The 20,918-nt window shown below is 49.5% G+C and overlaps 1 long non-coding RNA gene across 1 annotated transcript in view; it reads right to left on the reverse strand.

Moving 5' to 3' along the window:
- Positions 1-765: 765 nt before the first annotated feature.
- The window catches only part of LOC114814546, a 49,406-nt gene continuing 29,253 nt past the window's right edge, over positions 766-20,918 (reverse strand). Inside the window, exons 2-3 of the long non-coding RNA XR_003762332.1 lie at positions 9,461-9,630; positions 766-1,179 (exon numbers count right to left, since the gene is read on the reverse strand). This is a non-coding gene — a long non-coding RNA (uncharacterized LOC114814546). The remainder of the gene's footprint in view (positions 1,180-9,460; positions 9,631-20,918) is intronic.

The raw sequence follows: 20,918 nt of genomic DNA on the forward strand, positions 1-20,918 counted from the left end.
AAGAAAATAGATCCTCTATCTTAGGCACACTATATTATAATAAGATCTGAAATCCAGGCACTCATGGAGTCAGAGTAGCTTTTGCTGGGCAAGACAAGATGACCCATGAAAGTGGCCCAGAGCCACTGAGAGCCACACACCTCATCAAGCCATTCCTCGCCCAGCCAAATAGCAGAATCGCAGCAGAACACCTCTCCTTCCCAGAGTAGGAAATTAAGCAATATTCACATCCTCCCCTCGCCCACTGCTCACCCAGGGGCTCCCCGGGTTCCCTTTCTGTCTTTAGGAAGAGAACTGAGCAGTCCGACCTTCAGTAAATTTTAGACAAAACGCTCTAGTGGTCCCATTTTTATCACGATCCTCTTCTAACACAATTTCAAACCAATATCCTACTGTGAATTACTTTACAGTCCAATTGATTAGCCTGTAGGCATTCTTAACCAAACTCTTCCCCCTCACGCACGGCTGTTATAGTGTTCACAATGAAGCCAGCATCGAGTGGCCAGCAAGTATATAAAATCTCTGAGTCTTTGAAATGGGACTCCTTAATCCCAGAGACTACCCACACACAAACAATGTTGGTATTTGTTAAGCGCTTACTATGTGCAGAGCACTGTTCTAAGCCCTGGGGCAGATACAGGGTAATCAGGTTGTCCCACGTGAGGCTCACAGTTAATCCCCATTTTACAGATGAGGTAACTGAGGCACAGAGAAGTTAAGTGACTTGCCCACAGTCACACAGCTGACAAGCAGCAGAGTCAGGATTCTGAAGCAACAAACAAGATTCCAAACAAGAAGGGAAAGGGGGTCCTCTTAGGAATTACCCACCGAACACATGCCTTTTCCCAACTGACCTCCGATGGGAGCTGCTCCCGGGCCCTCCACTTCAGGGAACGCCGTTAGGCAGGCTTCACTGAGCCCAACGTCCTGCTGCCATCTTCCCTCGAAAATGTCGGTCATGGGCCTCTGCTGAATGTTCGCTAACCCAGGGAGGAGAAGCCTGGTGAGATGAGGACCAAGCTGAGTCTTCCTCCATGGGACAGTCTGCCATTGACCCGTCGGGGGTCCGTTCTTGGGCAGGAAACCCAGCTGGCTTGGGCCTTACACAGCCACACCCTCACTCTGAAGCCAGTGATCTGCCTTGGCTCTCTCCCAGGATCCTCCAGGTGACCCGCCAGCCTGTCAAGACATGAAGGGAAAGAGGCACAAGTACATAATGATTATTGTGGCATTTGTTAAGCCCTTATTATGTGCCAGACATTGTTCTAAGGGCTGGGGTAGATACAAGGTAATCAAGTTGGACACAGTCCCTGCCCCTCATGGAGCTCTTGGTCTTAATCCCCATTTTATAGATGAGGTAACTGAAGCATCAGAGAAGCAAAGTGACTTGCCCAAGTTCACACAGCAGACAAGTGGCAGGGCAGGGATTAGAACCCAGGACCTTCTGACTCCCGAGCCCGAGCTCTATTTACCAGGCCCAGCTGCTTCCCTGGGCATGGGCATGTAAGATAAGGGCACATCTCCGCCCCCTAGACTGTAAGATCACTGTTGGCAGAGAATGTGTCTGTTACATTGTAGTCTCCAAAGTTCCCACAGAACTCAAGCCTGGCTCGCGGGATTCAGTGCTTTCTGCCCTACCTTGGTCATTACTGCCTCTCCTCACAGGAAGAAACAGACTCCACTCCGGGCCACGGCTTTCTTTTAGTAAGGGTCCGGCCTCTTTTTGGCTGCTGCTGGCCAGGTTCACAATGTGGTCATTTTGTGTCTTTGGCTCCGGCAGTGTTCCCCAGGGAGCAGGTGAGGGACACATTCACGTCCAGAGAAACAGCATGGCCTAGTGGATAGAGCACACAGGCCTGGAAGTCAGAAGGTCATGGGTTCTAATCCCAGCTCCGCCACTTGTCTGCTGTGTGAACTTGGGCAAGCCACTTCATTTCTCTGTTGCCTCAGTTACCTACCTCATCTGTAAAATGGGGATTGAGACCGTGAGCCCCACTTGGGACAGGGACTATGTCCAACCTGATCTGCTTGTATCCATTTCAGCAGTTAGTACAGTGCCTGGCACATAGTAAACACTATCAAATATCATAATTATTCATACAGTTAGTGGCTAGAGGAAATGGCCTCAAGACCCAGCAGGGGCCTCACCCACTCCTTTATTTCACAAGATAAATTCCACCCCCATTCCTGCCACTCAAAATCCCAAGAAGGCTACAAACCCCTGATGTGACTAAGAGCCGGCAATCAGCAACTCCGGCACCCGGCGAGACTATTTTATCTATGACAGGCTAATTCCTAGACTTGGAAAGACAGGGAAAAAAATGTGAGGAGAACCCTCCTAGGATCAATGACCTAATTTTCAGGCCAACACAAGCTGGATGACTATTTATTTTTTGTCATAATTGAAGCTGGTTCACCGGGCAGGCATTAGGTTGGGCTGTGGGGACAACGGGTCAGGGTTGTGATCTAGTCTGCTTGTGTGTGCTTCAAGCCAGGCAATCTTGGGGCCTAGTCTTCACTGACAGATCTGGCCTGGGTACAGGACTATGACAGGTAAGCACTTGTCCAGACCTGACTTCTCGTACCCCCTTTCCTGGACTCTTAGTTTGCAATGTGGGCCTGGTCTGTACCGTGGTAGGAAACCCAGCCAGACCCAATCCATCAATGGTATTTACTGGGCACTCACCGTGTGCAGAGCACTGTCCTAAGCACTTGGAAGAGTACAATATAACAGACACATCCCCTGCCCACAGTGAGCTTACAATCTAGAGGGGGATAGAATTACAAATATGTATTGGGGCCACCTGATGCATACTCTCCACACTGGGCAATAAGGTCCTGCTCCCATCTGGTCTATACTTATGTGCAGGGAATGGGTTTACCAGCTGGCATACTGTACTCTCCCCAAGCACTTTAGTGCAGTGGTCTGCACATAGTAAGCACTCAAAAGATAACATAGATGGATTGGGTCTGGCTGGGTTTCCTGCCAGGGTGCAGACAGGCCCACACTGCCAAGGCTCAGATCAGAGGTGGGACCTCTGGGTTTCACACCGCTCATTCATTCATTCAATCATTTATTGAATGCTCTGTGCAGAGCACTGTTTTAAGCACTTGGGAGAGTACAGTACAACAATAAACAGACACATTCCCTTCCCACAATGAGCTTACAGTCTAGAGGACACTCCAGGGTCCGCTCCCACCCCTATGTCATCACTCCAGCAGGGAGCAAAGCCTGTGGATGGCAGAAGCTCCCTCACTACCTCACCCTTCCCGTCCTTTCCTTTTAGCGTCAGGGCTGGGGGTGCTGCCAGCCCCCAGAATGGACTGACAGACGGTTTAACGGTTTGATAGGGTCAGAAGGGAGGATGAGGGAGGGGACAATTCTGGACATTGCTCAGAAGCAACTTGGTGGGTGGGGAGAAGGAGGTCACCAGCTATTATCCATGGGCTAATTACAGGGGGATGCTAATTTAATTTGAACTTAATTACAGTGCATTACCCTGCCGTGCCTCTATTTAATAATTAATATGATCTGACTGGGGGGTGGTGGGGGGAGAGAGTGAAATAATATTTACAAACCCCAGCCAGCATCCTGGGGGGGGTAATGGGCCTGGGCCCTCTCCCCCTTTGAGGTGCTCTTGACTACTGATCACGGCTGTCTGGAGAACTGCTTCTTTCTTGAGCCCCGGCTTTTCTCCTCACAGCACCCGCAGGTGGTGAATGCTGGATTGGGCAATACATCTCTTCATTACTTCACATACAAATGGCTGGGAATTTGGGGCCACACCACTGCTTCACCCTCATCCCCATCAAATCCACCCTGCCGAACCAGAAGTGACTTGGGTGAGAGGCTGACAGGGGAGAGGAGGAGTCTCCAAAGCCAATGCCCCTTGACAAGGACATCACCAAGAGCGTGACTTTAAAATGCCCAAGTAATGAGGAAGGTCTGAAAATGAGCTGGTTCCAAAGGCCAAGACAAGCTTTACTGGCTGGAATGAAGCTCCAGGGGACTCCTGCTCAGAGGGCCTGCTAGGGCCCAGGAGGGAGGCAGCAGGGCCAGGCCTCAGTACTTATCTCTTAGGCAAAGTCATGACCATTCCTCAGCCAAACCCTCTCTCCAGTAACGTTCCCCAGGAAGCTCAACACTACCCCAACCGTCTAGGTTGGCAGTTTCCCAACCAAATAAAAACCAGCAAACATGAAAACAGCAAAACTGGATATCCTGTGGGAAAATTCACCTCTTCCCACAATTTCCTCCCTTCCTTTTTGGTCTCCTATCTCTTGTTCTGATGCTCATGTTCTGAATTCTCACCCCAAAGAACATGGGGAAAGCCTGACACCCTCAATTCAACTTCCATTCCTTTGGCTTCCTGGGGACCTTGGTAGGCTGACTGCTGCTGACACTCACAGGGTGGTTCCCCAAGTCCTGGCAGTTCTGCCCCCTTTTTAGCAGTGATTGCTGGGAACAGAGCTGCAGCCAGCCCAGTTGGTTCCACGGTGTCCGGGGTCCCCGGGCTGCTCACGGGGAGCCCGCTGCAACAGAATGGCAGCACAGACTGCGCTAGATGCAGTTCAGGGACCCATGCTAGGATATGGAGGCCATCGTGCAACCCCCATCTTCCCCCTACCACCTACCATCCCTCCTTCATCTCCTCCACCCCCCAACCCGGGTCCCCCCCTTGCCCGACAACCATCCTTCCCCCCGGGCCACTCCCCTCCTTCCACAGCTCCCTCTGAGCACTTCTCTGCCCAGCTGTGCAGCACACTAGAAAAGCCTTCAGAGAGGGCTAGTGGAGCAGAAGGGGCACATGCCAAACCCCTGAATCCGCACACAGCCCTCCCCCGACTAGGGACAAGGAGACGCCTGGTGATGCTTTACTTTTCTCATTTACCCTCCCCTACCTTTGGCGGCAAGGACCCTCTAGCCAGTCACCAGCAAGACGTAAAAGGGGTTTTACTGTGCTCAGAGCCACACTTCATTTGTACTTAACACTCAGAGTTTTAATATTGGTGCTTTGAATAATGCCCGACTGTTCGTACAGTGCAGGCAGTTTATTAAATCAGCCAGGATCTGGCTGCCTATATGCTCCCGCTTCCCCGCTCAGAACCCCTATCTTACTGTTCTTTTCAAAAATTGGTCTTTATAGGCCAAGCAGCTCACAGACATGAGTCAAATACTCAGTCTCTCCTCCCCACTAGTCTTCCCCCACCGTCTCAGTAGGAGGATTAAAAGCAATTCCCAGGGCCTAGCAAGTGGTCAAATACCAAATTCAACTTAGTACTCTAAATGATGATGATGGTATTTGTTAAGCACTTACTATGTGTCAAGCACTGTTCTACGCGTGGGTAGATACAAGCTTTAGTCTCTGTCTCACACGGGGCTCACAGTCAATCTTTATTTTAGAGATGAGGGAACTGAGACTCAAAGAAGTGAAGCAACTTGCCTAAGGTCACACAGCAGATAAGGGGAGGAGCCAGGATTAGACCCCAGGTCCTTCGGACTCCCAGGCCTGTGCTCTATCCACTAGACCATGCTGCTTCTTAGATAAGCCTGAGATCTAGGAGTCGTCCATCTGTGGACCTTGCCAACCCTGCCAGAATCACCCCAGTTTTGACATCGACAACCAGGTCATCATAACATCATCTCAGTTATCTTACTGAACTTACCAAACTCTTCTGGGCCTCCCTCCTCTCCATCCAACTGCAACCACACTGATCCAAGTACTCATCATTTCCCACCTTGACTACTGCATCAATTTCCTTGCTGACCTCCCAGCCTGCTGTCTCTCCCTTCTCCAGTCCATACCTCATTCTGCTGCCCAGATTATTTTTCTGAAAAAACTTTCAGTCCATATGTCCCCACTCCCCCAAAATCTCCAATGGTTGCCCATCCACCACTGCATCAAACAGAAGCTCCATACACTTGTCTATAAGGCACTCAAACAGCCCTCTCCCTCCTACCTAACCTTGTTCTGACCGACTACAAGCCAGCCCACACACTCCGCTCCTTTGACCTACTCCCTGCACTTTGATTTTGTCTACCCCGTAGCTGACCATTTGCCCGAATTCTCCCCTGGGCCTGAAACTCCCTCCTGCTTTGAATCCAAAAGACCACCGCTTTCCCCACCTTCAAAACCCTCCTTATATCACAACTCCTCCAAAAGGCCTTCCCTATATCCTTGATTTCCTCTATCCTCCTTCCCCTCTGCCTTGACTATGCACCTGACTGTGCGCCCCTTTAGTATTTTTGTACTCACCCCAACCCCATAGTCCTTATATGTGTTTTTTTTGGTATTTGTTAAGGACTTACTATAAGCCAGGCCCTGCATTAAGTACTGGGACAGATACAAGATAATCAGGTTGGACACAGTCTATGGCCCACATGGAGATCACACTCTTAATCCCCATTTTACAGATGACATAACTGAGGTGACAGATAAATTGAGTGGCTTACTCAAGGTCACACAGCAGACAAGTGGCAAAGCCAGGAACAGAACCTGGGGCCTTCTGTCCGCCCCCAGGCCCAGGTCCTATCCACTAGGCCAAGCTGCTTCTTACGCTTCTATTCTCATACTCTACTATTTCCCCTATACCTAATCAATTTTGTCTGCCTCTCTCTGTAGACTGTAAGCTCCTCGTGGGCAGGGATCGCGACTACAAACTCCGTTGCATGATACTTTTCCAAGTGCTTAGTATAGTGCACTATACACAGCAAGTGCTCACCATATACCATTGATTGACTGAGCCAGATATACTAAGTCATTTCCAGAGAGCAGGCCTCCTGATGGTGTCAAATGTCTTGGGGAAATCTCTAAAAACAACCCAGAGGTGCTGGTAATAATAATAATGGCATGGGTTAAGCTCTTATTATGTGCCAAGCACTGGGATAGATACAAGGACATCAGGTTGGAGGCAGTCTCTGTCCCACCAGGGGCTCACAGTCTTGATCCCCATTTTACAGAGAAGTGAAGTGACTTGCTATTGCCTCCAACACTTTTCTTATATACAATGGGCCACAGAGATCTTGTTCTGCCATGCCACGATGCAAACCAAGCCCCTCTGGAACTCCCAGAGCATTTGGTCAACAAGATTCTCCGCCAGCCTATCCGGGAGTGCCCTGGCAAGGATTTGTCAGCAATGGGGAAGTAATGAGATGCCTCAATTGTCACCATCTCATCTTCTTTCACCTTTGTTTTGGAAGACGGTGACGATGGTGGCGTCTTCGAGATCGTGCCAGCATCTCCTCAAGCATTCCGTATGTCAAGGAAGAGCTAATGTTTAAGCACTCTGTCACCTTTGGCCTGCTAGATCTCAACTGCAATGATTTCCTCAGTAAGGACAGTACTGATTTCTTTGACGAAGGGGTGATCTCGGAGTTGAAGGCCTGCAACCACAAAGGTATTGGGGTGTGTTGAGATTACTGAAAGGCTGCTGTCCTCTCTTCCTGGATTCCTTCCTTTCCCATAATGAGGTTGAAGGTGTCTTCATTCATTCCTGTAGATATGTGTTAATATACACAGGGCCCTAAAACAATAGGCCCTAAAGCAGCGTGGCCTAGTGGATAGACCATGGGTCTGGGAGTCAGAGTACAGGACCAGGGTTCTGGTCCCGGCTCCACCACTTGTGCTGTGTGACCTTGGGCAAGTTACTTAACTTCTCTGTGCCTCAATCTCCTCATTTGTAAAATGGGGATTACAACCCTGAGCCCCATGAGGGACGTGGACTGTGTCCAACCTGATTACCTTGTATCTACCCTAGTGCTTAGATGCCATCACTGAAATGCCAATCTTGTTTGTGTTGGAGATTGTGGAGGGAGCCTCCCATTCCAACATGCTATTATAATAATTATGATACTTATTAGGCCCTTACTATGTGCCAAGCACCGTTCTAAGTGCTGGGGTAGATACAAGGTAGTCAGGTTGGACACAGTCATTGTCCCAAATAGGGCTCACACTCTTAATCCCCACTTTATGGATGAGGTAACTGAGGCCTATAGAAATTAAGTAACTTGCCCAAGGTCACACGGCAGACATGTGGGGATTAGAACCCATGCCCTTCTGATTCTCAGGCCCATGCTCTATCCATTAAGCCATGCTGTTACTGCTGCAGATAGCCTGGTGGATGTCCCATTTCTCCAGGAACTTGACGTATTAGCTGTTTTGGTAATTTAGGATGCAGTGGCTGTAGAGTTGGTGTGAGCTTGGTGTGCATTTGACAGTGATCCGTATGGCACTCTGCTCCACCCGAGGCTGCTGCAATCCACGCCCTGGGGAGGTGGGGGTCCTGTTCAATCCATTGCCCATCACCAGTGACATAAATCGGGGCTGCGCAGTAGACCTGTTCGATTTCTTCTGTGCAGCCATGTAACAAGGAGACTTGGATGCACGATTAGGATACACTTCTGCTCCTCAACAGCTTTGGACATCCTCCCAGATCCTAGACACAGTCATTCAAGAATTCCTAAATGCAGATGACTGAGCCCTACAGGCGCACGCCCAAGAAGATATGCAAATGACTGTAAATTGCTTTGCTAAATCAGCCAAGCATTACAGATTGACTAGAAGCCTTAAGAAAACCAAAGTCACGCATCAACCTGCACCAGGCAAAGCTGCAGCTACAACCAAAACTCTCTCTTGGCAACATAGAGCTAAACACCATCACAGAGTTCTGATATCTAGGCAGCAGGCCGCCTAACGATGCCAAGAAAGCTGAAAATCCAATCAAATATTTCTTGGGAGGGTGTCAAACAGAGTGCTGGCAAGAGTGGTTTCCGGCCGGCTCTGAACCAAAGATCCACTAGAAGGCTGTTATTTGTGTCCAACCTTCTCTCTAAGAAAGCAAGGCTTAACTCCCCCTCAGCTGCCACACCCAACTACTTGAATGCATTCATCAGTGTCATTAACAGGTTATTCTCTTCACCTCAAATGGCGAGACAATCACAAGCACGAAGCCACTCTCCGTATCGATATTCTGCTTACTGCAACTGCACTGTGGGGGACAAATGCCTGCTGAAGGATGAGGTGGGTCGGGAAACCGAAATAATAATAATAATAATAATAATGATGTTGGTATTTGTTAAGCGCTTACTATGTGCACAGCACTGTTCTAAGCGCTGGGGTAGATACAGGGTAATCAGGTTGTCCCACGTGAGGCTCACAGTCTTAATCCCCATTTTACAGATGAGGTAACTGAGGCACTGAGAAGTGAAGTGACTTGCCCACGGTCACACAGCTGACAAGTGGCAGAGCTGGGATTCGAACCTATGACCTCTGACTCCCAAGCCCGGGTTCTTTCCACTGAGCCACGCTGCTTCAAAAGCAAAGCAAAGAGGAAGAGGAAGCATTTTAAGGAAGCAGTAAGACAAAGCCTCCGACGATATCATATGGCCAGAAGCTTCAAAAGGATCCTAACATGAGGCAACGGCAATGTCGAGGAAGAGTTAATGTTTAAGCGCTCTCACCTCCAGGCGGGTAGATCTCAGCTGCATTGATTTCCTCAATAAGGACAGGTACCAATTTCTTTGCCGATGGGCCGATTTTCTCTGGGTTGAAGGCCAGCATCTTCAAAGGTAGTGGGTGTGTTGAGAATATTGAAAGGCTGCTGTCCTCTCTTCCTGGATTCCTTCATTGCCTGCAATGAGAATGAAGTCATCTTCACTCCTGTACATATATATGAAAATAAACACAGGGCCCAAAATACTAGGCCCTAAAGCAGCACCTGCCCCCATTTTGTTTAGGCTTGTGGGCAGGGAATGGGTCTAACAGCTCAGGTCAGTTTTAGTTTGTACCAACTGCAATCAAGACAGTTTTTTTAGCCTCATATGAACCTACAGGTGAATCTCACCAGCAGGCATTTGAGAGCCCGCCATTGTCCATTCATCTCACATGTCCCTCACCAGTGCAGTTGTGGTGAGCAGAGCATCAATACTAGAAGAGTGACTTCACCATCTTCTTCTAGCATTCTCTCATATCTCTCTCTCTCACACATACACACACACCCCTCCCTTTTCACTTACCCCTACCAGCTGAGTCCCACGAAAGGATTTCAGTTCAGGAAGGCCCGAGCAACATTTGTCGGGCCTGAGTTGCCTATAGCAGCTGCCAGGCCTTACAGCCTGACATCCAGAAAATCCAGGATGAACCACAGGGTGCCATCCTGTTAGCTCCTGCCCTCACAGCCACAAGATAAAGTGAGATCAGTAATGTGAAAGTACAGTGACAAAATAAGATGTGGGACAAGTGCTGACACAGTGCTTATTTAGACTGGCAACTACTACTGTGCCCAACCTGATCTTCTTGAATCTACCTCAGCACTTAGTACAGTGTTTGGTACACAGTAGATGCTTAACAAATTCCACAGACACACACACAGGCAGGGAATGTGACTGTTATATTGTACTCTCTCAAGAGCTTAGTACAGTGCTTTGCACACAGTAAGTACGACTAACTGACTGACACACACAGTCCAGGACAGTGGGATCGGGGAGAACCACTTGGACTCTTGAATGGATTTGACTGAAGCCATACAAACATTCCCCCACAGCTGGTGAGTTGTCTCACCTCCAGAACTGGGGCGGGCGACTCTGGGCTACTCTACCAGTCGCCGATGGGCTCTGCCCCAGCCGTCCTTTCCACCGCCTCATTCTGCCCATCCCCCTGCCACCAGTCCCTCTCCAGAACTACCCTGACACAATCTACTCCAGTGAATCAGTCTCCTTCTCAGGAGACCGTGACACCCGCCCCTTCCCTTCCAAGCAACCAACAGGATCTGGGGTTGACCAGTGTTGTTGCAGGGGAAGTACCTTTGGCTCATGTGCCTTTAAATCCAGGAAGTGCTTGCCCCAGCTCAGGACTCAGTCCTCCTGCTCTCTCTGTCGCCCCTTTACCATCTGGCCTGCCTTCTGGGGGACATAGTCCGGATAATCAATGTTGCACACATGATGCCTAATGTTTGCCCGGCACCTGGCGTCCCCAGAGCCCCCGTGGCTGCTGTAAAGTCGGGATCCCCCTCGGGTCCACAAGAAGTGCAGAGTTTCCCCATCCCACCGTCTGGAGCCCCCCAGACACATCCGCGCCTGGCAGCAGTGATCCATCATCTCAGCTTGATGGAGTCATTATCCCCAGCCCCCGGGGCACCACGGCAGCGGCGGAAGATATCGATGCAATTCAGGGAGCGAGTGGCCTCAATCTGCAATTGGCGAGCTCTCGGGGCGGGAGCCAACAAGCTTCACCCTACAGAACAGGAGGCTCTTTCTCCCACCCACTCCCACACTACCCAGAATGCTGACTGGGGAGATGGACCCCCAACATCCTGGGGAAATGCACCTCTCAAAGTGCCCCACTTTCCAATTTTTTTATGGTAATTGTTACTATGTGCCAGTCACTGTACCAAGCACTGGGGTAGATACAAGCTAATCAGGTTGGACATAGTCCATGTCCCACATAGGGCTCACAGTCTTAATCTCCATTTTTACAGATGAGGGAACTGAAGCGCAGAGAAGGGAAGTGACTTGTTCAAGGTCAAGTGGCAGAGCCAGGATTAGAACCCAGGTCCTTTGGCTTCAGGTCCATGCCCTATATACCAGGCCATGAGTTTCCTCCTCCCCTAATTCTGGAAGGGAGAGGAGATGGAAGAGAGAGGAGAGGAAGGGAGTGGAAGGGTCCCACAAGGACCAGAGGGATGACAGAAAGGGCCCATGTGGAAGAGCACGTTCGCTTTTGACAAGAACTTGGCTAGGTCCCTAGCTCTCCCAACTCTGCACTCCTCTCCCAACTCTGCACTCCAAGGAGTCTGCTTAGTGCATGGAGGGACAGGGAACCTATATCAGGGGCTCTCTTAAAATAATGATGGCATTTGTTAAGCGCTTACTGTGTGCCAACCACTGTTAGAGCCAAGCCTTGTTGAAGGATTTTTGATCATACCGGCTTCGATCCAGCTCAGACCATGGATAGCCCTTCTGCAGATGGGGTCTCTATCTCTCTTAGGTAGGGCCTGGCGGCCTCTGTCAGGCAGTGGCTGACCTGTGGGACCTATGGTGACCTGACCCTCTCTACCCCCTGCCCCCCTTTACCCCCTGCCCCCAGACTGATAATCCCTGACATAGGCCCACCAGCGCGGCCTGCCTGCCGCCTACCCACCCACCTCCCACCCGGGCATTAATATTCACATCACAGACCCTGCTACCGCTGTCGCCTCCTAGTTTTTTTTTCCAAAAAAAAAAAAATCACCTTCCCCCAAACTAATAAGTTGAAACAGTGTAATTAAGAGACTCAGGTGCCTGCAGCCCGCAGAAGCAAACAGGCGGAAATTGCCCACATTTGCATTTCTCGGGGAGCATAATTGAGCAGTTACCGAGCTGCCGAGTGCGCTCCGGCCACTTTGATAAACTGCTTCTGGCAAGGGATGAGCCAAGACCTGACCCCCGGCCCACCTTGGCCAGGTGGGACCCATTCAGGGAGTGGCATGAGGGAGAGGACAGGCCAAGGAGTCTCCAAGCCTGGAATGGAGCCATTTGGTTGCTTCCGAGCCCCTCCTCCTCCTCCCCTCGTCTTCCCATTCCCGCCTTCCTTGGCCTCCGACCCAGTGAGGAAAGGGAGGAGGAATGAAAGGGTTTCTCGCATTCCCAGGATCAGGCCGAAACAACGGTGGATCGGGTGGGCGAGAGGTGAATGAGGAAGAGGAGGGGGAGGAGGAGGAAGTCGTACAGAAGATGACCTTCCTTAGGCCGAGGGCTGAGCTGTCCACTTCTTAGGGGAGTTGTTCCCAGCCCCGTACCCTGTTCTATGCCCCTTCTCTCCCCAGATGCTGCCCGTTCCACCTCCCCGTCCACTCAGAAGAACTCTCCACCGTGATTTCCACCAGCCTTCCTCCGCATCTCCTCGCTCTCCGTCCACTTTGTCTTCCTCACCTACATCTCCCCGTCCCCGTCAAGAGCCCAGCGTGCAGTGCCCACAGGCCGGGCACCTCCCAGCTCCCCTTCCCCTCCGGCTGGGGCTCCCACTCTGAGCTGTGTGGGAGGCTGACTCCCTCTGCTGGATCTGTCACGAGGATGCTCTCCCGGGGACAGCTTCTGCAGATACCTCGGCCTCTTCTCCAAATCTTCCCGCCTCCGGCCTGGGCTCCGGCCAGCCGGCACCCGCTCCTCTGGCCGACTAGCCCCCGCCGGTCTCCGGCTAAGGTTAGGGCTGCATGCTGAGAACGTGGTGGGTTTAGCAGGCCCTGACAACCAAACCAGACTTGCCAAGACTCTCCGAGCAAAGCAGGAGACTGAGAGCCACGATGTTGGGTGCTAATCCCACCTCTGCCAAATGCTTGCTGCCTGACTTTGGGCCAGTCACTTCTCTGTGTCTCGGTTCTCCTGTTCTCCCTCCTACTTAGAATGTGAGCCCCACGTGGGACAAGGACTGTGTCCAACCTAACTCACTTGTATGCACCCCAGGGCTCAGAACAGTGTGAGTGCTTAACAAAAGTCCATTAAAAAAAAAAAAAAAAACTACTGAAAAGAGCCCATGACTGGAAGTAAGGAAACCTGGGCTCTAGTGCCCGTTTTACCACTTGCCTGTTCTATGACCTTGGGAAAGTCACTTCATTTCTCTGTGCCTCAGTTCCTTCATCTGCAAAATGGTGATAAAACACCAGTCCTCCCTCCCTTTTAGGCTGGGAGCTCCAGGTGAGACAGGGCTTAGGTCCAATGTGATTACCTTGTATCTATCACAGTGCTAAGTGGTCAGTCTTCAGTCAATTGTATTTCCTAAGTGCTTACTGTGTGCAGAGCACTGTACTAAGTGCCTGGGAGAGTACCATATAACAATAAACAGATACATTCCCTGCCGACAACGAGTTTACAGTTTAGAGCTCACAGCACAAGTTTTGGCAACTAGTAAGCGCGTAATAACATTGTTATTAGGATTATTACAACAGAAGCACAAGACATGTTCCTTGACTGCAAGAAGGTTACATCCTAACAGGGAAGACATATGTTCAAAATATTCACAGATGGGGTAATCGGAACAAAGAAATTGACTCTGGACTGTAAGCTCCTTGTGGGAAAGGTGTCTACCGATTCTGTTATAGTGTACTCTCCCAACCGCTTCGTACAATGCTCTGCACACAGTAAGTGCTCGATAAATAGGACTGATTGACTTGTACAATCGATCACACAGAATCAATCAGTTATGTTTATTGAGTGTTTACTATGCACAGAGCACTATGCTAAGTGCTTAGGAGAGTACAGTACAACAGAGTCTGCAGGTATGTTCCCTGCTAAGAGGAGAAAATAAGTTACTTATTGGGTAGAGGGAGCTATGGCTGGAGCCCAAGCAGGATCATCAAAATCCAATGATTGTGACCCCTCTGGGAAATGTAGCATAGGCAGAGAAGGACCAGAGGCAGAAAACAATAACTAGTGATGGTGGGATACAATTTGAGATGTGGAGGATGTGAGGGGAAGCAGCATGGTTTAGTGAAAAGACCACCGGGCCCGGGAGTCGGAGGACTTGAGTTCTAATCTCGGCTCTGTCACATGTCTGCTGTGTGTCCTTGGGCAAGTCACTTCACTTCTCTGTGTCTCAGTTACCTCATCTGTAAAATGGGGATTGAGACTGTGAGCCCCATGTGGGACAGGGACTGTGACCAACCTGATTACTTTGCATCTACCCCAGGGCTTAGTATACTGCTTGGCACATTGTAAGCACTTAAACAAAAATATCATCATCACTGAAGCAAGAGCAGTTTCGCCATTCCATTCCCCACTACTTCCCATCCCCGTCCAAACTGCTCAAATGTATAGATAGCCGTGGCAACCACTTTCTCTTCCCCAACCCTCTATGATCTCATTTCCACTCTATTCACTTCACTAAGACTCCCCTCTCCAAGGACACCAGTGACCTTCTTGCCAAATGGAAGGGACTCTAGCCTGATCTTCCTTGGCCTGCTTTTAACAGCAGATAGCACTTCTTTTTCCCAGAAACACTATCCTTGACTTCGCTCTCTCATTCCACCCACATATTCAATCCATCACTAAACCCTGTCGATTCCACCTTCACAACATTGCTAAAAGCCACCCATTCCTCTCCATCCAAAACTACTACCTCATTATTCTAATCACTTATGCTACCCTGCCTCGATTACTGTATCAGTCTCCTTGCCGAACTCCCTGCCTCCTGTCTCTCCCCACTCCAGTCCATGTTTCACTCTGCTGCCCAGATCATTTTTCTACAAAAGCGTTCAGGTCATGTTTCCCCACTTCTCAAGAAACTCCAATGGTTACCCATCCACCTCTGCATCAAACAATAACTCCTCACCATTGGCTTTAAAGCACTCAATCACCTCGCCCCCTCCTACCTCACCTCGCTACTCTCCTACTACAACCCTGCTTACAAACTTCGCTCCTCTAATGCTAACCTTTTCAGGGCACCTCGATCTCATCTATCTCCCTGCCAAACTCTTGGCCACATCCTGCCTCTAGTCTGGAACACCCTCCCTCCTCAAATAGGACATGCAATTACTCTCTTCTCTTTCAAAGCCCTATTGAAGGCACATCTCCTCCAAGAGGCCTTCTCCGACTAAGCCCTCCTTTCCTCTTCTCCCTCTCCCTTCTACATTATCCTGACTTGCTCCCTTCATTTATCCTCCCCAGCCCCCGCTGCACTTATGTACATATCTGTAATTTATTTATATTAATGTCTGTATTCTCCTCTAGACCGTAAGCTTGTTATGGGCAGGGAATGTCTGCTTATTGTTATATTGTGCTCTCCCAAGCACTCAGTACAGTGCTCTGCACACAGTAAGTGTCCAGTAAATACTACTGAATCAATGAAATAAATGAAGGAGGGAGGGAAGGAGGGAGACATGGGCAAGGGGATGGAGGTGGGAGAATTAAGAGCAGGGTAACGCTAGATGTTTGGCTTGGAAGAGCACAGAGATTGAGTTGGGAGTAGTGGATCAAGTGCTTAGAACATCGCTTGACACACAGTAAGCACTTAAAGAATATCACAGGGAAAAAAAAAAGAAAAAGGCTGATAATATGAGGAAAATTGCCCTGAAGCCTTGAGGTCTCTTCTCTAGTTTATTTCCCTGGGAAATAAGGAAAAGGATGTCAGTCTTCCAACTTCCACCTGGATACTGTGGCTTGCAAATGTCCAGTGCAGAGGGACAACCCAGCAACGTGCCATCACCTGGACCGGGTGTCCCATGAGGGATCCACCAAGGTGCTTCCTTCAGTGACTTATTCCTCTTGGGTGTGGTTCCCAGGAGAAAGATCACAGGCCTGGGAGTCAGAGGACTTGAGTTCTAATCGCGGCTCCACCACTTACTTACCGTGTGACCTTGGACAAGTTATTTAACTTCTCTGTGTCTCAGTTACTCACCTGTAAAATGTGCATTCAATACCTGTCCTCCTTCCCACTTACTCTTTCAGCCACTTGTGAGACTTGATTTGCATCTACCCCGGTGCTTAGTACATAGTAAGCACTTACCAAATACCATTATTTTCATCGTTATCATTATCATCAATGGAGCCTCTGAATCTTCCCCTCTTGACCGCATCACTTGGGCGTCAGAAGCCTAGTAGTAGAGCACAGGCCTGGGAATCAGAAGAACCTGGGTTCTAATCCTGGCTCTGCCACTTGTTGGCTGTGTGATCCTGGGCAAGTCAGTTAACTTCTCTGTGCCTCAGTTACCGCTGTAAAATGGGAATTAAGACTGTAAGCCCCATGTGGGACAGGGACTGTATCCAACTGGATTACCTTGTATCTACCCCAGCGCTTAGAATAGTGACTGGCACAGAATAACGCTTAACAAATACCACTAAAAAAAAATTGCCACAATGAACCAGGCTCTATGGCAAAAACTAGTCCCTCAACTTAGATATGGCCAGTGGCTGTCACCGAGCAGCTGAGGGAACGGGACTCTCAAACTGGCACTTAAATCCCAGCAGAGCTCCATCTGTCAGCAGCAAAAGAGTCAATATTTATACCCCGGCCCCCATTAAGATCTTGGAAAAAAATCTCTCGCTATAAATCGGAACACCTCAGAAAACAATTAAAAGAGAAAAATAAACCTCTGTGCGATCTAGGGTATTTGGAAATGAGGAATTACAAGGTGGTGGCATGAAAAAATTATATAAAAATCTATTTTTACATCACAATAATGTGTTTTTATGCGGGCAGTAATTTCTGGATGTGCAATAAAGTGGCTTTTACATCAAACAGAATCAGAGTTTATGGGCAATCGGTGCTTTTATCTGGGAAAATATAACTCAGCCGGCCCCACACCATCCATTCTGCAGGCAACATCATCTCTATCGGCAGCATCGTTATCAAGAAAATAATTAGACGATTAAGACATCGGGCTTAGCCAAGGCACCTGGCCCCAGGGACCTCCCACCCACACTCTAGCAACCTCAACTCCTGGCCAGACTCCTTCCCAGTGGTGGGACAGGCCAGCATCCAGACCCACAGGGAGGGGAAGGGTGCGACTGAAGGGTGGTTGGCCCAGTAAGTGGTGACCAAAACACACCCCCTGTCCTCATGGAAATGGTGGGGAGTCTCTCCTGGGAAAGACAGGATGGACAGGAAGTGGGATGGGACTCAGCTTCTGAGAGAAGACTCAATTGATCAATCAATGGTATTTGAGTGTTTACTATGTGCAGAGGACTGTACAAAGCATTTAGGAGAGCACAATCCAACACTTCATCTACTCCCTCACCTGACCTATCTCTGCTCCACCCCTTTTGGCTATAAGTGCAATGTACCCCTTCCTCTAGCTCGCCATTACTCAACTCTTACTCAACTCTCATCTTCGTCCTTCAAATTTTTAAGCCCAGCTCTCTCCTGGCGACATAATGGACTTGAAATCCATCCGTCACCCTCCCTCCGGGCCTCTGCTTTTCTTCTCTGGAGAATAGGGGGATAATCCCAAATCTAGAAGTGACACTGTGGGGTCGCCGGTGATATTGCTGGGGATCAATCAATCTTGTTGAGCACTTACTGGGTGCAGAGCACTTACTAATCATTTGGGAGAGTTCAAGATATGAGAGTTGGCAAACTTGTTGCCTCCCCACAATGAGCTTATAACCTAGAGGGGAGGCAGGAGAGCGAGGGAGTTCTATCCTCTCCTGAGGAGAAAGGAACTGACAATCAGTATGAGGGTCGGCTCCATTCTAAAAACTAGAGAAGCAGTGTGGCCTAGTGGCTGGAGCACAGGCGAGGAAACAGAGGACCCGGGTTCTAATCCCAACTCCACCACTTGTCTGCTCTGTGACAATGGGTAAGTCACTTCACTACTCTGAACCTTGGTTACATTATCTGTAAAATGGGAATTTAGATTGTAAGCCCCTCTTGGGACATGGACTGTGTCCAACTTGATGATATTGGATCTACCCCAGTGCTTAGTACAGTGTCTGGCACATAATAAGTGCTTAACTATTACCATAACAAAAAAAATCTAAATCTTACTCCAAGCCGGGGATTCCCTTCTGCTCTGGGCAATGCCTTCCAACCACTGTGGTTGTCCCAGTGAGTCCTTCCCCAGAAACAGGGGGCGCAAGAGGTAATTGGCTGTTGATGATTATAGTATTCATTCAATCATATTCATTAAGCACTTACTATGTGTTAAGCACTGTTCTAAGCATTGGGGTAGATATAAGCTAATCAAGTTGGACCCAATCTCTGTCCAACATGGGGCTCACAGTCTTAATCCCCAATTCACAGATGAGGTAACTGAGGCACAGACAAGTGAAGTGACTTGCCCAAGGTCACACAGAAGACAGGTAGCAGAGCTAGGATTAGAACCCAGGTCCCTGCTCAAACGACTAGGCCATGCTGTTGCCACCAGCATCCAACAGGTTCTCGGGTCAAAGTTCACCTGGCCAGTGCTCAATATGGCCACTGTCCCTGCTGGGCAGGGAGTGACACCAGCCTGGAGAGTGGGTGTTCCAGTCATCCTGTGGGAAACTAGGGCACACACTCCCTCAGTCACTATCAGCTGTGGCTGATATTGAACACAGGGGCCCTGCCCAGTTTGGCCACCTGCCCGCTGACCCAAACAAGAGAGGGGACTGGGCAAGGCCAACGCCTCTCCGAAGTCCCACACCACGACACCACTGACGTCCACCGTGCTCGGGAATTCCCATCTCCCCTCCATTCCCCTCAGCCCCTGCTCCGGCCCCCAACTCCGAGGGAGCAGGCTGCAGTCATCTCTCGGCCCGCACCCAAGTGGCTTAGGCGGCCACTGAGTCTGCGTTCCCACACGGTGATTTCATGCCCCATAAGATGGGCAATCAAAAATAATAGACAAACAGCAACCTGCCGACGGTTCCGCTACCGTCGCCGCTGCTCAAATGGCTGCAGAGAAAGGAAACCAATTCCCAGCCTGGTCGGGAGAAATAACAGCATCAGCGAGGAAGAGAGTTTCGGTCTGCAAAGCCCCCAGCCAATAATTGGGCTAAAAATAAGCCCTCTCCCTGCTGTGTTTTCCACCCTCCTTTCCCCATGTTTAGCTTGCAATTTGGGTTTCTCCATTACCAGCCCCAGCTGTCTCTCTCTCTCTCGACTTCATTCCTCTTTCCCTCAGCCTTGACTCTTTCCCCATTCGCTCCTGTCTGTTCTTTCCCCAGTCCCTTGCCCTCCTCGCTATGCCTTCCCTGTCTCCTCGCAGTTATTCTTTCTGTAATTCCCCTCTCACTCTTCCCCTCTAGCTTCTTTCAGAGGAATTCTGCCTGTTTGAAGTGGTGATTTTACCCTGGATTAGACAGTGTTTGGAGGGTATTTACTCATTATATTCTCATCATCATGGTTTTTTTTACTAAGGTCACATTTCCTCCAAGAGGCCTCCCCCGATTAAGCCCTCTTTCTCCTGGTTCCCTCTCCCTTCTGCATCATCCATGCACTTCAATCTGGGACCTCTAGAGATTTGATATTCGCCCCTCCCCCCCACTCTCAAGCCCACAGCGCTTATGTACCTTTAAATTATAAATTACTTATTCATATTAATGCCTGTCTCTCCCTCTAGACCGTAAACTTGTAATGGGCATGGAATGTGACTGCTAATTCCGTTGTAGCGTACTCTCCCAAGCATTTAGGACAGTGCTCTACACATAGTAAGCACTCAATTAAGCTCTCAATAAATATGATTGATTGTTAAACACTTACAACGTATCAAGCGCTGTCCTAAGCGCTGGGGTCCATTCCTTTCCTGAACACAGTGTGACCTTTTGGGCAAGTCTCCAACTATTTATTCACCGTTATGGGGAACTAGAGTCATCTCTAGTTCTCTCAATGGTTTTCACCACCAAAACTCCAACTGGAACTGCTAACAAGGAGTGAAACTGCCCAGTTTGAGTTTTCTCTCCCTTTTAACCTCTGGTGGAGATGCTAATGAACAGTGAAATGGCTAGAAGGCAGGAAAAGAGAGCAGCCAGGGGCCTGGAAAAATTCCCCACTCCCTGGATAAACAGCCCTTGAATAATCGCAGGTGTCATGGACAGTCAATAGAAGGCAATCACCATTAGATCAGAGCAGTAATGAAAACAAGTGACAGACAGCATGGCCTAGTGGAAAGAATCTGGGAGTCAGGAGACCTAGTTCTAGTCCAGACTCACTGGCCTGCCGTGTGACCTTGGACAAGTCACTTAACCTCCTCTGTGCCTCCATTCCCCATCTGTAAAATGGGAATAAGATATCCTCTCTCCCTCCCTCTTAGACTACTCAGTGGAAAGAGCACGGGCTTTGGAGTCAGGGCTCATGAGTTCGAATCCCAGCTCTGCCACTTGTCAGCTGTGTGACTGCGGGCAAGTCACTTAACTTCTCTGTGCTTCAGTTCCCTCATCTGTAAAATGGGGATTAAGACTGTGAGCCCCACGTGGGACAACCTGATTCCCCTATGTCTACCCCAGCGCTTAGAACAGTGCTCGGCACATA

Source organism: Ornithorhynchus anatinus, chromosome 10 (assembly GCF_004115215.2).
Source record: "Ornithorhynchus anatinus isolate Pmale09 chromosome 10, mOrnAna1.pri.v4, whole genome shotgun sequence".
NCBI lineage: Eukaryota > Metazoa > Chordata > Mammalia > Monotremata > Ornithorhynchidae > Ornithorhynchus > Ornithorhynchus anatinus.